General features: G+C 37.8%; 1 protein-coding gene across 1 annotated transcript in view; it reads right to left on the reverse strand.

The window, feature by feature from the left end:
* Positions 1-15,744, reverse strand: part of LOC108724338 (uncharacterized) — an 87,019-nt gene extending 71,275 nt beyond the window's left edge. Inside the window, 2 exon segments of the mRNA XM_018450676.1 lie at positions 13,933-13,982; positions 15,578-15,744. The gene's annotated coding sequence lies outside the window, so the exon portion shown is untranslated.
* Positions 15,745-16,091: the final 347 nt, after the last annotated feature.

The raw sequence follows: 16,091 nt of genomic DNA on the forward strand, positions 1-16,091 counted from the left end.
CCTGCTTTCGATCCGAAAGTCCAGATACGTTCCGAGTACGTAGTCCAACTGTTTAACAGTTTCCTGAGCAATTCCCGAATTAACTTTTTCCTTTCGATTCTACACGCTTCCGTGGAGCGTGGCGTAGCGTTAACCGCAGTTTTAAACCCGTGACGTGGCAGTAAAGAACACTCTTTGTACTCGGTATGCAAACCAAATATGCAAACGAAACGCGCGGACTGAACTGGGTCGTACTCGTCGTACTCGAGACTGAGGTTGATTATAAACGCACGCGACCACAATGACGAAAGAGCTAGGTTGACTTGGCTTTAATCATCTTCAAGTTGAACAATCGCGATAACGATAAAACGCGCACCGGTCAAATGTTTTAACAGATAAGAGAAAGAGCACAAGATAAAGTGAAGATAAAAATGTTGGCCAAAATTATTGCGTCGTTTATGAAGAACAGTAAAAATTGTGTCATACCCATGAGCGCGCAGGAAAAGAACAATTTTGTTAAAGTATTTAAAAATAGATACAGATTTAAAAATAATTTTGAACCGTCAAAATAATTATGTGTACAAAGTAAAAATAATTATGTACACTCTAAATTTCTTGCAGTCAAATCTTACTTAAAAAAAAAGTGAGATTTTACTCCTTTGAAGTGAAAATTCAATCTAAAAAGAGTGAAAATTATTACTTTTTTTTAAGAAATGAAATATTTTCACTTTTTTTTCAAGGGTGGTTGTATTTTCATTCTCTTGGAGTAAGAATTTCACTGCAAGAAATTTAGAGTACCTATACACTCTAAAAAATATGGGTGTGAATTAATAATATAGTGTCTATCTATATATCTCTCACCGTGTTGATGTTAATATTAACAAGAACAAGGTGTGGATTTAAAACTCTTGGTGTAAATGTCAACACTATCATGGTGGATTTAAAACAAATGTTAAATACACACTATGTTAGTGTTATTATTAAGAGAATATATAGACACCGCACGATATCAAAACCTTCCATATTTTTTTAGAGAGTGTAAGAAACTCGAGCATGGTAAGTAATGCTGCAAAAAGTTGTAATATTCTAGCAATCAGTTTGAACGTCCTCGACATACTTATTTTGATAGTCCAACAAAATTTATTTTTAGATCTGTATCTAGTTAAATTTTTAGACACTTTTATAAAGATTTTTCCCGTGCGATTACACACACAGAGAAGAGGTTCCTTTAAATTAAACAAATTTATGCATAGGAATAATCCAACCAAATGAATGTTTAAATTATGCACTGTTAAATCTATAATGTCAAATTTAATCTAATGTGAGTCACCACTGCTCCTAAATATATTGTTATTTTATACTAAAACGGCCATAATTAAATTTGACACTATATTGTGTCAATTTGGCACTATATAATGTCAAATATTACCATTGTTTTAGTATAAAATTACGATATAATTGAGTAGGAGCAGTGGCGACTCACATTAAGTTAAATTTGACACTACAGATTTAACAGTGAATGTGATTATTTGCATTAAAACTAAATTCTTTTGATTAAATAAAATACGTTTCATTTAAAGTTAAATTTGTTTCAATGAAAGAAATATAAATAGAACTATCGAGTTCAAATAAATCTTTTTCTCTATGATACATTGTCATGGACTTTCCACAAGCGACATAGACACAACAGTGACGACACTTTGTCTACTCTTGGCCTAAAAATACCTACAACTAGTCGCGGAATAACTTAGCTGAACGCAATATAATTCCGTTTTACTTAATAATTACAAAACGGATCGCCGGATATCCATCCAGATATAAGATAACGTGGAAACTTTCTCCCCGAGCGGCGCAATTTCCGTGCTTATTTACGAGAGTAACGAATGATATTATTTTTATAGCCGCGTCAAAGCGAGCATCGCGCGCTTCGGACAATTCGATCGGACAATTTGCAAGACCACGAGAAACGCTACGAGGGATTCAACGGCAATTACTTTCTTGTCGCGAGAGGGTTGCACGTGCGACTCTGCGAGGGAAGATCGAGGATACGACCCGGGGTTAATAACAATGTTGGCGGGACGCAAATGGAAATTAAAGTGACGCGGCGGCATCTAGATGCCCCGTGTGTTGCATACGCACGCGATGAAAAAGCGGGACGGCGGAATCGATACACTGGTACACCTAGTAGATACCGACACGCGACGTTAATAATTTGCAACAATTCCACGATAAAAGGGCACTTTTCCGATTCGCGACCGACTTATTCCTTATTCTTTCTCGGCGTACCGAAAATAACTTCAACGGAACGCACAAAAATATCTCCGACGAGCGATGCGAATTAAAAGTGTCGTCAGGTCATCGCGCACTGAGATTTACCGTGTTCAGCAGAAGAAACAGCTTTGCAACTGCTTGTAAATAAAATTGTTTAATACAATTGGTCTTGCCCTTAATTCCTCACTGGATCTAAATGCATAAACCAATCATATTAAGCCTATTCTTATAATTGTGTAAGCGAAGTTGTAAATGATTGTGGTTGTAAGAATTGATCAATTACAGTCGAATACGAGGAGAATATTCAATTGTGATTGATCAATTCTTACAACTACAACCATTTACAACTATGCTTATGCAATTGTAGAATAGGCTTTAAAGGATTTGCAATTGTAAAGCTACCTTTTCTACTCTCTAAAAGTGAATCAGTGTATTATCACTGACTTCAGTACTACACAGTTTTAAAAATATTTAAAAATTTGCATGTGCTGCACGAGTTCAGGGACACGTATTATAGTATTTCACACCTCGGAGAACAATGACTGCGTTCAGTACTCTCTAAAAGTGAATCACTGACTTCAGTGCTACACTTATAACTGATGTAATCATCAGTGAATATTTACTGTTTTTCAGTAACAATACACTGATTCACTTTTAGAGGTTATGATTTTCTGCAGATTCAATCTGTAGAAACCATAACTTCTAAAAATGAATCAGCGTATTATTACTGAAAAACAGTAAATATTCGCTGATGATTACATCAGTTATAAGTGTAGCACTGAAGTCAGTGATTCACTTTTAGAGAGTACTGAACGCAGTCATTGTTCTCCGAGGTGTGAAATACTATAATACGTGTCCCTGAACTCGTGCAGCACATGCAAATTTTTAAATATTTTTAAAACTGAATTTAAAAAACGAAATATCAGTACATATTTGAGAATATTTAATAAAATATTTAATAAAATGTGATTGTGTACCATATAAGCGCCATTTACGAAATTATATTTTTTAGCTCGAGTCTATGGTGCGACCATCGATCCGCGACGGGTGCGTGACCGCACTTCTCGTGACACACGGGCCGAAAAGGTCTCCTTGCCGCACTCCCCTTCGGAGGCAAAGAGGGTTTCCACCCAAGCGAGTCTCATCGTGGTCGCGCGAGAGAAATCGAATGACAAAATGATAGAGGGTGCACGTGGCGTTCGATCATGTGTACGTGCGTGTTGTCCCGCTTGTACGCAAAAAGAAAAGGCAAGTAAAGAGAGAAAGAAAGAACAAAAAGGAAGAACGACGGAGACGGGCGGATGGCGGGGCACGTGAGAGAGGGTGGAAAAAAAGGGCGCCGCGGAGTCTACGGTGGCAGTGGCGTGAGGCGCCTGAAAGTCCACTCTCGGCAGGAGTGCAGCGACTAACTAGTCCATAACCAGTCCGCACGCTACTCCATAAGTGATATATTGGCACGCGCGAGACGAGAAGAAACGACAACAAGACCGAGGGCGGTTCGACCGGCGATCGAAGGAAGATGGCAATTAACCCTTCATTGCGCCCGATGCTCCATTTCGATAATGCGGTCATTACACGAGGTTGAATCCTTTCCAGACGCACCTCTCTCGTTTCTCGGCAACTCCAATAATTGGCCCTGCCGCGATTTACGATGGGTTTATAACCTTTCTCGTTCCCGAGCACGAATACCTTTTCATATTTTTATGTTTGACACGGTTGATATATGTAAACAGTGAGCAATTTGTTATTTAAATTAAATCATCGTTTCGCGGCACAGTACATCGATAAAAAAAACCATTAAATTTTAATAAACATTTGTTTGAATATAGTTATAGATAAATATTTATAATAAATGTAAATATATGTATTTAATTACATTTAAAAATCATTAATTTGATTTAACTACAATCTTTCTTATTGAGTAAATATTTATTTACTGTAAATAAATGTTTATTTAATGTTAAATATTTACTATTCAAAGAAATATCAAGTATTAAGATATAGTAAATTTTTTTAGTGTACTTTTGATATCACTGTGGAAACTTTTCAAGCGTTAAATGCACAATGTCTGTTAGTCGAGTATTCTCGAAACTTCAATTTCGAGTTACTATCCAATCGACGAAGTCTGCAGGCACAGACACAGCGTTATACTATATGCTCTTCAACTGCGTATCACGAACCATGGTCAATTAAAACAAGTAGATACCATAGTATATAACCCGATTAACCAAAGTACCGTTAAAGTTTCACAGCGAAGCATACCGTTTTCGGGCGAAATGTAATCAGTTCGACGTTATAACCTTCTCATATTTCTACTCGCTATTCATATATAAATTTGTGCAAGTGATTCGTCTTTCCATCAGAAATATCAGGAGACAAAAAGAAGCAAGGAGGGAGGAAAAGATGACAATCTGACGAAACGAGGAAGTGTATTGACAGCAATATCATCGAGAGTTAAGTCACCGATCGAACTATTTCAATTTTCCCGAAAGTTCGATGAAAGAGAAACGCAAGTAGCAGTCACGATGCCAGTATCCATAACAGCACTGCTTCTTCGGAGAGCGGATAATGGTGTTCCATACTGTTGTATACTGTCCAAGTAATTATTTCGTCGCCGCGCAGACGGCGAATAATTGCGGCAAGCGATGCGACGCTGAAAATCCCAGCGTCGCGGAAATTGCACGACGCGCGCGGGTCGCCGCGAAAGTATCCGATATCGATAGCTTCCTCCATTAAATATTTGAGATATCTCGCGCTTGTCCATCCTCGAAAATCGTGATAAAAGATTTGACGCTTAAAACGCTTTTTGGAAAAAAAATATCCGTTTGAGAAAAAAAAATAAAAAAAAGTATTCGCGCGTTTCCCGTCCAACCGAGGATACGAAGGATCGAGATGCGACAAAGAGCGCACAGAGGATTGAGGAAAGTACACGGCGGTTTACAAACGACGGATCGACTACCCGTGGACGAGGAAAAGTGCCGTAAAAGAGAAAAAGGAACGAGGAGGATATCCTGCGGAAAGGAACCTCGATGCCTTGGTGCTCGCTCGTCGTCGTACAAAGCTGAGAAGGAAGAAGGGGATCCATAGACCGGACAGCGGAGCCCCATAAATCCAAGTCGCCGTTGCAACGAAAGAAGCTTGTTTACCGTTTTTGCTTCGGACCTCTCATCTGGCTTCTCCTTTCATTCCACGCGCGCGTGCGTTTCCCGCCATCACGGCCTTCTTCCTGTTTTCCATCTCAACCCCTCTAACGTCAATTCCCACCGGGATATCTCGTAATTTCATAAACTGGCCCGGTCGCGTGCACTTTATACCCGCATGATGGATTTATCCCTGATTTACAAGTCAAGGATCAGTAATGTTTTGAATGCGATACATTCTCTCATGACGAAGATGTCCGATAGGGTGTTTGTCGTTGGCGAACGTTTGGAGCATCTCCAACATTCTATTCACAGTTGCCATCTCTTCGGATTAGTATTCCGTCAGAGGATGATTTTCAAAAGGAAAAATAGTGGATTTGGCACAATAATTTGTTACTTTTACTTAAAAAAAAGTCATCTAGATTAAGCCTGTTGGCGGATATCCATTTTTAAAATTGGAGGAAACTCCAGTTTATTGCTGTTCTCTCATGTCATTTGACTGTGCCAATAAAATCCTTACACTAAAAAAGATACTAAATTTTAATAAATATTTATTTGAACAGTTCTAAATTAATATTTACTAAATATAAACATATATTTATTCGATATAAAATCCATTAATTCGATTTAACTATCATTTTTTTATTGAGTAATCATTTATTTACTGTAAACAATGTTCTTTCTCGACGTAATGATTATAAAGAAATAATTTTATATCAATTAAAAGAAATAAATCTAATTTCGGTTAAATATTTCAGAGTAAATTTACATACAACATATCCAATTTTGCAAACCGCATGCCAAAATCTTTTTCGATCTTGAAACGCAATCATGAACAGAATTAGAGTAGTAATATCACAAATTAAATTAATAAGCAAATTAATAATTTTTTATACTAATAATCATCTTAGAAGGTTATCAATAATTTGATAAATCATTTTAATTAATAATTTAATAAATCTCTCATTTTAATTAATAATTTGATAAATCATTTTATTAATAAAATTCTCGGTTTCTCTTTAAACGATCGCTACTTCCTCGAGATCAGCGAGGAATGTTAGAGATACGCAAAAACCTCGCGATCTACTTACAAAGCCATCTGTGTTTCAATAAATTGCGACTTCGGATGAACCAAGGCGGAAGTTGCGAGGTACAGAAATTGCCAGGTTGGCGTGGAGATGAAAAAAGAAACAGGGAATTGGCCAGTACCATAAAACGCGATGAACGTATCGGCACTAGTAAGCAGGCGATGCACATAAAAAGCGATATACCAGAGCGCGCTATTCGCGGTTCGAAGTACCGTAAACCTCGGTCGTCGGAACGAGAGGCACGTTTCCTGTTTTTCCTACTGTGTTCTTGCGGCTTTCGCTTCACGCGATGACTCCTTGTATACGATACTCCCGGACTTTTCGCGCTGTCCCGTTTTCTCATCGCGAGTCCAAATATTTTCCCTCGACCATGTTTTAATTCGCGCCAGCGCCATAAAATAATAATTTTTTTTAAGTCTTTAATAAAAAAAAATCGTGCTACCTGCATATAAATAACGTACCAAAAACCACTTTTTCATTGTTTTTTTTAAATACAACTTTAATGCGCGGCAAAAACATAACAGCGGCAAAACTCTGGAAAAGCGAGAAACGTTAAATGAATCGCGTACGTTCTATCGATTGAAGCTTGTGGTTTTAACGTAAAAGGAGTTTGTTTAACATCGTTCTATCAAGCGATATCTGTTTCTCTCTGGATATCTCGATATCCTCTTTTCACGATTATCACTGTTTCGTCAATTTTTTATGGTGTATATTATGTATAAGCACGAAAAATATTACGATATCATATCGATTTCCTCGTTTCGATTTAATCACAGCCATTATGCACTTTTTAAATAAACTTTGATTAAATAAAAGCGCTAAGTTCTACAGGCTATTTTTCGTAAATCGCTGCAAGATATAAAAAGTCGCTTGATGAGTTGCACGAATCAGGCATATAATGCGTCGGGTGAACGACATTATTAAGCAGAAAATAAAATCGACCATTCACGCGTGACGAGTACAACCGCATGGAAATTAGCATGAATATGGATGAACGTTGCATATATGTGCACATACTTCGCTCGTGATCGCGACCGAGCATAATGTTCGACTTGGACGAGCAAAAAAGGGGTCCTGGGGGAGAAGGACGGAGGAAGGGAGGTCCATCGGCGGGACTGGCAGGTGGACCGCGAGATTATTGGCCGAGACTAAGCGGAGTTGGCTTAGAAATTCGACGTTTGACGTCAGTATATGAGAGACGCGTCTGCTAATGCACGCGTCGCGCACCATTCGCTCTTCGGGGACCTCGAAATAGAATGATTAACGCCGCCGAATGCCCGTAAAATTCGATACTCGGTATGCGAGACGTCCCCGTTTTGCTTAGGGAAATGGTACACGGAGTTGGCCGAGACGCACTGCGCTACGCACTTTCTAAATCTGAATCAGTGGGTAATTATTGATATCAGTCCTAAGTACGCCGCTGGGAATCACAGTGAAATTCAAGTGAAAAAATCAATAAAACGTGGAATCTCTAACCTAGTTAACCTTGATTTGCTATATAAATTCAATGTATATGATATAGAAGCTGACGTTCGGTTTATTATCGGTATTTTAATTACATAATGATGAAACTTCCTTTCTTTTTCAGTTGAATTTCACTGATTAGCCAGTGCCAAATATGCCACTGGATGATTACCTACTAATTCGATTTTATGCCCGTTTCTACCAATGTAAATTAACTTTAAGCACGGTTGAACTTGTTCTTCGTCTTTTTCTAATTCTTAGAACTAGAAAAAGGGTCAGTTGAGCTAAGATTAAAATTAAACTACATTGCGCATTGGTAGAAACGGGCATTAATGCTAGAAAAATGAGGAGTTAGCTGAATCAAGATTATAGTAAATTTATACATTGGTAGAAATGGATATTTATGCCTGTATTCATAGTCAGGCCTTATATTTAAGGCTTCCTTAAATTTATCTTCAAATGCTCTACGAATTATTTCATTGGTTATCTAAAGATAAATTTAAGGAAACCTTAGGTACAAGGTCTGACTATGAATACGGGCCTTAGGGAGGCCGCAGACAAAATTTCTGTCACCTTAAGACGTGAACTTAAGCCGATGAGCTAATCAAGATACTTCTTTAGATCTACGTAATCTGATGGAAACAGAAGTAGCAGTAAACTTATCCATAAGACGAGTTTCAACTAGTGCTCGGAAACATCAGACGATTTGACAGTTCGAACAGTTTGAATCTTAAGTTCGTACGTTAAATAGTTCGGACTGAATGTATGTTCGAACTATTTTAACCCACTTCAGAGCTGAAAGTTCGAAATTATTACATTTCGAACTCAGACATCAAGTCGTCCTCGGGATCATCTTGAACATGTCTAGGATGGCTCAGGTTATTTGTAGGACGATATCAATAAATATAGGAATTTTATTTAACTGCTCTTTTGTTTCCAAGGCATACTATATTTGTTTACTGTCCGAACCGTCCAAACTTCAGATATAACGAATTGACGTTTTATACTGATCACTGCTTATGCTGGATTCACACTGCATCCGATTTTCGTCGTACGACGCATGAATTTTGCTTCGTATTATCGGAATCCTGTTTTCTGATTGGATGCAGTGTGAATCCAGCATTAAGCTCGAACTGTCCGAAATATTCGAATTAGATGCTCATTTTTTTAAACTTCGAACTATTCGAATAGATCGAATATTCAACATGTTCGAATCTTTGCCCTAGTTTCAACCGGTTGAAATTCGCTTTATTGCGAGGTTATGGATAAGTTTACTGTTATTTCCATTTCTGTTCGATTACGTAGACCCAAAGCAATATCCTGACTGGCTCATCGGCTTAAGTTTACGTTTTACGGTCACTGTTACGGAATTTTGTGTGTGGTAGTCCTTAGAGAGCCTAACGAAACACTTCGTTCCTACTAAAGAGAAATATGCATGAAGAAATATGCAAAATACGGATACACAAGAAGAGTGGAAAGCGGGAAGTATGGACGGACGTAGTTGCGTAATAACAACATAGCCGAATAGAGATTTCTCCATAAGTAAAAGAACAGCGGTGTTTAACATGTAAAATGTGATGGTAAAGATATACGATTTATTCGTGTTCGGCTTTAGAATTCTCTGTAAAAAATATGTAACGGTACACAAAGTTGTGGAATACTCGAAACTACGGAATCTATAATTTACACATCAATGGACCCGCATAGATGAAACTCTAGCATCGTTATTCGGACATCAAACGATTAAATGACGAGCAATGTTCCCAATGAAATTCCCACATGAATATTATTCGCGCACATAGATATGCTCTGTTCGAGATTCCGCGCAATTTGCACGTTGTACAAAGACGTTTCACTGACGATGACCTATTTGCAGCATTTAGGTATAATCACTGTAATAGGATTGTCCCTTTTGTACTTGATAATAAATCGAGTTAAGCTTTGTGCCGGCTAATACTGGTAAGGCGACTCAAATCGATCGTGTAATATAATATCATCGCACCTTAAAGATGAAATAATTTAAAAAGAACGTCTAAATATTCATTTATTATATAACAATGTATTATTCAATTGTTATATATTAGTATTTTTATACGTTATTTTTATATATTATTTTATTAATTGTTATACGTTACTTTACGATTCATATTTTAATTAAATGTTAATATTACATTAAATTAAATATTGCGTACATTCGATGGATGACCGTAGTTCGCTTTAACGAAATACAATAAAATATTAACAATCGACAATATTGCTGAAAGCCCTTGTAACATATCTTTTTTGCAATATATACGCAATTAAAAAATCATTTTTCCAATGCAAATATAATCATCCCGAATAATATTAAACAATATTCGTTAGAGAATAGAATAAATTGATATTTTATAGTTCTTTATTAAAATAATTTTTTTTTGACGAAATTTCCTTTAACAACGAGATTCAACGATCATTCATTCATTCAACGCAAATTCATTCATTCATTCATTCAACCGGCGCAAATCGGCCGAGATGCTCTTTCTCTTTCTGTTTCTTCTATAGTGGCTATTTAAAAATTTGTCGCGATAACTTCACTGAAACGTAGCGGAATTATAAGATTATTCGGACCATAATGTAAAAAGAAAAGTGTAACATTGCGCATAACAGTGATATAGCAATACCGGAAACAACCAATCAAATTTGATCAGACATTCCTGCGTATAATGACGCTAATGTACTGGAAGCTAGTCGAGCTTTATCAAACAGCTAATCAAGTTTGGCCAAAAATTCACTCTCCTACTGCGAATCCACGGGAATGGTACACCTTTCTTTTTACACCATGATTTGGATAAACGTTGCTCTGGGTTCTCGTCTAGCGTGGACACGAGCACGAAGGTGCCGGCACATCCTCTTGGAATCGATGAAAAGGTCCAGGCGTTTATTTTGATAGCCAAAATTGCGCGTGTTGGCCAGAAAGTAATTATTTGTCCATACAATATTATTCAACATTTACAGAATTCCATGCGCGCATTCTCTTTTTCTTACCCTATATAACGCTACTCATTACGGAGCATTTTGTTAGACTGTCCTTGATTAATATTACGTAATATTATGTTGCATTTTTGGACGAATTTTACGATGGGCGTTAATTACGCCGGAGGCGTTGTTTGCAGGAATTCCTGCGTAACGGTCGTAAATTTGTAAATGTAAGTAGCGAATTTACCGTACGGAATGTTTCGCAAGTTGTGCGCGTAACTTGTCATGTCTCTATGATTTATCAATCCTTAATTCTCCGGTAGCAATTATTTCAACGCGACGCAATCTAGCTATGCAAGAGCTATCTGTTCGAAACTGTTATTTGTTCTGCAAATGTCAACAATTTGGCGCAAATGCATTTTCGAGAAACATCGCGTAATATAGCAATAAAATTTGCCAGCCACTAGAGAACTGAGGTGGTTTAACAGTCGACCTCTGAATGCATTTCCTCGCTACGATATCGTAAACGAGAAGTGCCATAAAAGAAAATCGTTAGCTCCTGGGAAAACGTGCCAAAGCTCACATCAACCTAGTTGCAACAAGAGTAATAATTAGTCGGGAAACGCAATCCTTAAAGCCATTTATGCTATAGTCGTCGACGTAACAATAGGGAAAGGGAGCAGAAAACTAAAATTATCAACCGAGTGCGAAACGAAACACGTCGTGTTTCACTGATCTGAATGTTCTACCGAAGTGTCGGTTGATTTTTAAGATGCATCAAATTTACATTGTATCATTTTTAAATACGTTAAACACATTAACTCTAATCGATATTCACGGGTCCATTTTCTTCAACCACGTTGTGACAAATTGTTTATAATAAATGTTTTTGACGCATAATTTAAGTTATATAATTTTATTCCTTGGAATATCTTTAAAATGAAAAAAAAATCGTTCAATTACAAACTTGAAGTAAAGATACATTGATTTAAAATACGTTAGAGACTCGTGCATGGAAAGAAAACAATTTTACTAAAATATCTAAAAATTTAGATAAATACCTACAGATCTCAAAATAATTATGTAGGAAACCTAAGCATGATGAGGAATGCAGCAAAAAATTTTGACATTCTAATGATCAGTTTGAGCGTACATAATTATTTTAATAGTCCAACAAAATTTATTTTTAATTCTCAGGGTTACCACAGACCTGAAAAACCGGAAAAATCGGGAAAAGTCAGGGGAAAATATAAAAAAATCCGAAATTTCGAAATTTGCTCACAATCTCCTTAAACTGCTCTTATTCCAAATAATTGTTGTAACTTTTTAATATTATATCTGACGTTTACAGTCAAATACGTTCAAAACTCGCGCGCTTTTAAACGATTTTAATAAAATAATTAAAATTTATATTTTATTCAATATTTTTATTTGATCGTCCTTTTTCGTAACTGCATTCTTTTTTTCCAATACTAATTTATTTTTTGTTAGCTTGAATTTGCACCCAAAATTTTATCATGCTACTAAGCCTTTTTGCGTTGTTTTTAATAATATAATAGCTAGCTTTCCTACAATCCTTGACTCTAAATGTATTAAAATTTACATATTTCATATTGGAAAATTTTCCATTTTCATCTGGAAAACCTGGAAAAATCAGGAAATTTTAAAATTCATTTTCTGTGGCACCCTGATTCTGTATCTAACTAAAAATTTTTCGATACTTCAAGCAAAACCATTTTTCCGTGCGAATATCAGTTAAAGAATTTTCGGAACAAATACCGATTAGGGTTAAATGTGCCTCATCTTCGATGATATTCACGTATCGTATTAATTTCACTTGGAATTTCAAAATAACAGCGCGATTGAGTTGCGGAAATACCGCGAAACCACTGAGTGCTATTGTTCGCGTTTGCTGATTTCACCATAAGGACTGATTCATTCGGCGCCGCGTCAACTATCCCATTTCATAGCATTAGGTTAACCCTTTGCGGTCTATCTGACTCGATGCAGTGGTTTATGAACGCGTACACAACACCTAAAAAGGGTTGTACTGTGAACTGGTGATTCGAGACTGTTTCACGTATAGCGATCACGAGTAAGCACGGAATAACGTTGCCGCGAGACAAAATGTACGACGATGCGTGATTTTTAATCTCCGGAGGGCCATTTGTTTTCGCTACTTTGCGTTCCAGCGGATCGGGACATCACGGCGGAATGTAATGGAAATGCGATGGGAGATGAAAAGCGAGATGCGCGAGGCGAGTAACAATATTACTGCAGATGGAATGCGGCGGATTGAAGGTAAAAAGCGCGATCGACAGGATTTCAACTTCGTCTGACCTTTGTTATCTCGCATCGGAGAAAACGAGGAAAATGGGAAATAGAAAACAAGAATGAATATACAAGTAAATCCGTGAATAAGATACGAGCGTATAAAAGCTATTTTAACAATCTCATTAAAAATTATTTTTAAATAATAAAGCTACATGTATTTCTCTCCAAACGAAATAAATATACACTCGACTTAATTTAATCGCCATGAATCAAAGGAAAACGATCTTCAACGAATTCCCAAAAGCTAAAAAGGTTTGAGAACCACTGGCTGCAGCAGGCCCGAGAGAACTGTGTGCGAAGGATGAAGGAAGGCGCAATAACAATATCGCGTCCTGCCCTTGCCGCATGCAACCAGGGGGTAACGTCCTGTTACACCAGTCTGACCACTTCGCTCGTCCCTCTTCCATAACCCTTCTTCTCCGTGCGCACGGACCGTTTTGCTTTGCACCGTCTTTGCTTTCGCCTTCGCCTTTCGCGGCCAGCAGGCGAAAACATCGCGACCCGCTTTTCGCTAATCGCAATCCCATTCAGCGCGCGACTCGTTTCCACTGCACGTAGCAGCGTAATAGGGGCGTTCCTAAGAATCTCCTTTGCTCGAGTCATCCACGTAGCAAGGAAATACATGTACCAAACAGCGATTCATAAAACGCGAGTTTGAGAAAAAAAAAGATTCTTCTTTAAAATGAGTAATCGTTACTCACCGATAATGATGTCCGCCCTTGCAGTCTCCGCAGTGAATCAGCACTAAGACCTGCACAACCAAGACAAGTGGTGGTTTTAGTTTTCGTTTAATATGCGTACGTATTATTATAATTAACGTCGCGCGAGCTAACGTCACGTATCTCTTAAACTTATCTTAACGCTATTGTACGCGAAGGAACGCGGTAATTAGAATACCAGTGTCGCCTTGCACTTCTTGAGTTTCAGATAACTTCATCAGAGTTTCACGTATTTCATGTATTGTTAATCCTTAAACGCCTTTTCGATGGGCAGACTTCTTTCTTTTTCTAATGCTTTTTTAATGTCTTTGCCATTGTCTATAACTTTTTTATCGATAAAAATACATACATTTTCTTAGTATCGTTAATCAAAATTAAAACAATTAAAAGTCAAATACGGATTCCTCGAAATTTAAAAAATATTAATTATAATAAAAGGGCTTTGGGAGTCAGCGCAGAAAATTGCTTTTTGCGTTCACTCCCAAAGTTCTTTATTATAATTAAAATAATACTATAATTAATATTGATATCTATTGTTATATTCCAGTTTTTCATTTTCTGATTAACTTGTGGTCAGATTTAATCTGATGACAATGTAAAAATTGAATTTTTCTAGCTAATCACGAAACTATAATGATAGTTCTGCAGTAACTTTTAAAGCCAGTTTAGATTAATCATAGCTAGAAAAATAATTTTTACATTAGCATCGAATTAAATGAAGTTAAATCGCAAGTTAACCAGAAAATAATAAACTGGGCTTTTTGCTCGATATTTTGATTAAAAAAAATTATTTACAATATGTTCATTTTTATGAAAATTTAGCAATCGAATTGACCTGTAGTGGCGTTTAAGGATTGATATATGTTTATTTCATGCGATAAAAGATAAATGTTTTGAATAACGAATATTTAGAGAATATTTACATAACTCATTATTCAAGATATTTATTTTTTACGATGCATCATTGGAATTGTACGTACAGATACGCTTCCGTGATAAACAGGCCGATGCAAATTTAAAGTTACGAGTCTATCACGTTAGCATTAATTAATAACGAAACATTCGCTTTAGAATGAAATCATGTTTCCGGCCACGATCGGTTCACGCATTCTTATACAGCCGGCACGGAAAAACGCACTTATGCGTCCCACGTCCCCGATCATAAAACTGCACCGAGACTACGACCGAGTATCGCTATCACGTGCGCGGAATTAATTATAACTACTCGTCCAACTATTTATCGCCGTCCGGAGACGGAGCCGACTCTCGAAGAGCGAGCCATAAACGTGGCGCTTCTAAAAGAAATTGCGAAACCACTTGGGAGATAAATCGTCTCGATTAACCAACGCGCATCTGTCTGGAATCTACGCGAGGTCACCCACGAGCTGACTCGCATACCACTATCGGTGGAGGGCATCCTTATTAAATCCTCGGTTGCTCAAACTTCGCATCTATAAGCAGCAGACGAAAATAACGACAAAAACATGCGAATTTACTTGTCGGGACATTCGTCAGGCGAATGTCGCGACAAATGTCAGGTGGCGAGAGTGGAGTAACGTAGTTCGTAGATCAAAGTCCACAGATTGATAGCCATTCGAATTAATCCACTTGAAACCAAACGACAGACCTGCGACGTTAAAACAATCAGCTGCGCTGCCCCGAGCGTCGAGATCAGTCCCAAGGACTGACCCGGCACTGAAACCTTGGGCACTTTACTAGATCACTGTCACCAGGTGCACGCCAGAGAACAAACTTCACTCGCCGACTACGCCGCCTGCACGCTCGCGAATCACGATCGGGCACTCAAGGTTGAAAATTCCAGACGCCCTCCCAGGATAGGTCAGGGACAATGAACGTGCCAAACGCAGAGAGCAGCGGCACCCAAAGTTCATTCAACTTTCCCACGCGAGAGCCGTTCTTTTACTGCACCAATAAGCGGCTGCGTGTCGCCATTGAAAACACGATTCACGACGTGAATTCGTCCGTTTCCGGGTCTCGTTTTCGAACCTCCAACGCTCCGGCCAGAAGAGTCGATCGACGCCAACGAACCTGGTAAGAGCGGCTGGAGCATCAACGCCTGAGATTCTGAACTTTCTCCTCCTGATTTTCGCTGAAGAATTCGCCGCGAGGAAGAATTTCAC

The sequence above is a fragment of the Mycetomoellerius zeteki genome, unplaced genomic scaffold (genome assembly GCF_001594055.1).
Source record: "Mycetomoellerius zeteki isolate Tzet28-1 unplaced genomic scaffold, Tzet1.0 scaffold292, whole genome shotgun sequence".
NCBI lineage: Eukaryota > Metazoa > Arthropoda > Insecta > Hymenoptera > Formicidae > Mycetomoellerius > Mycetomoellerius zeteki.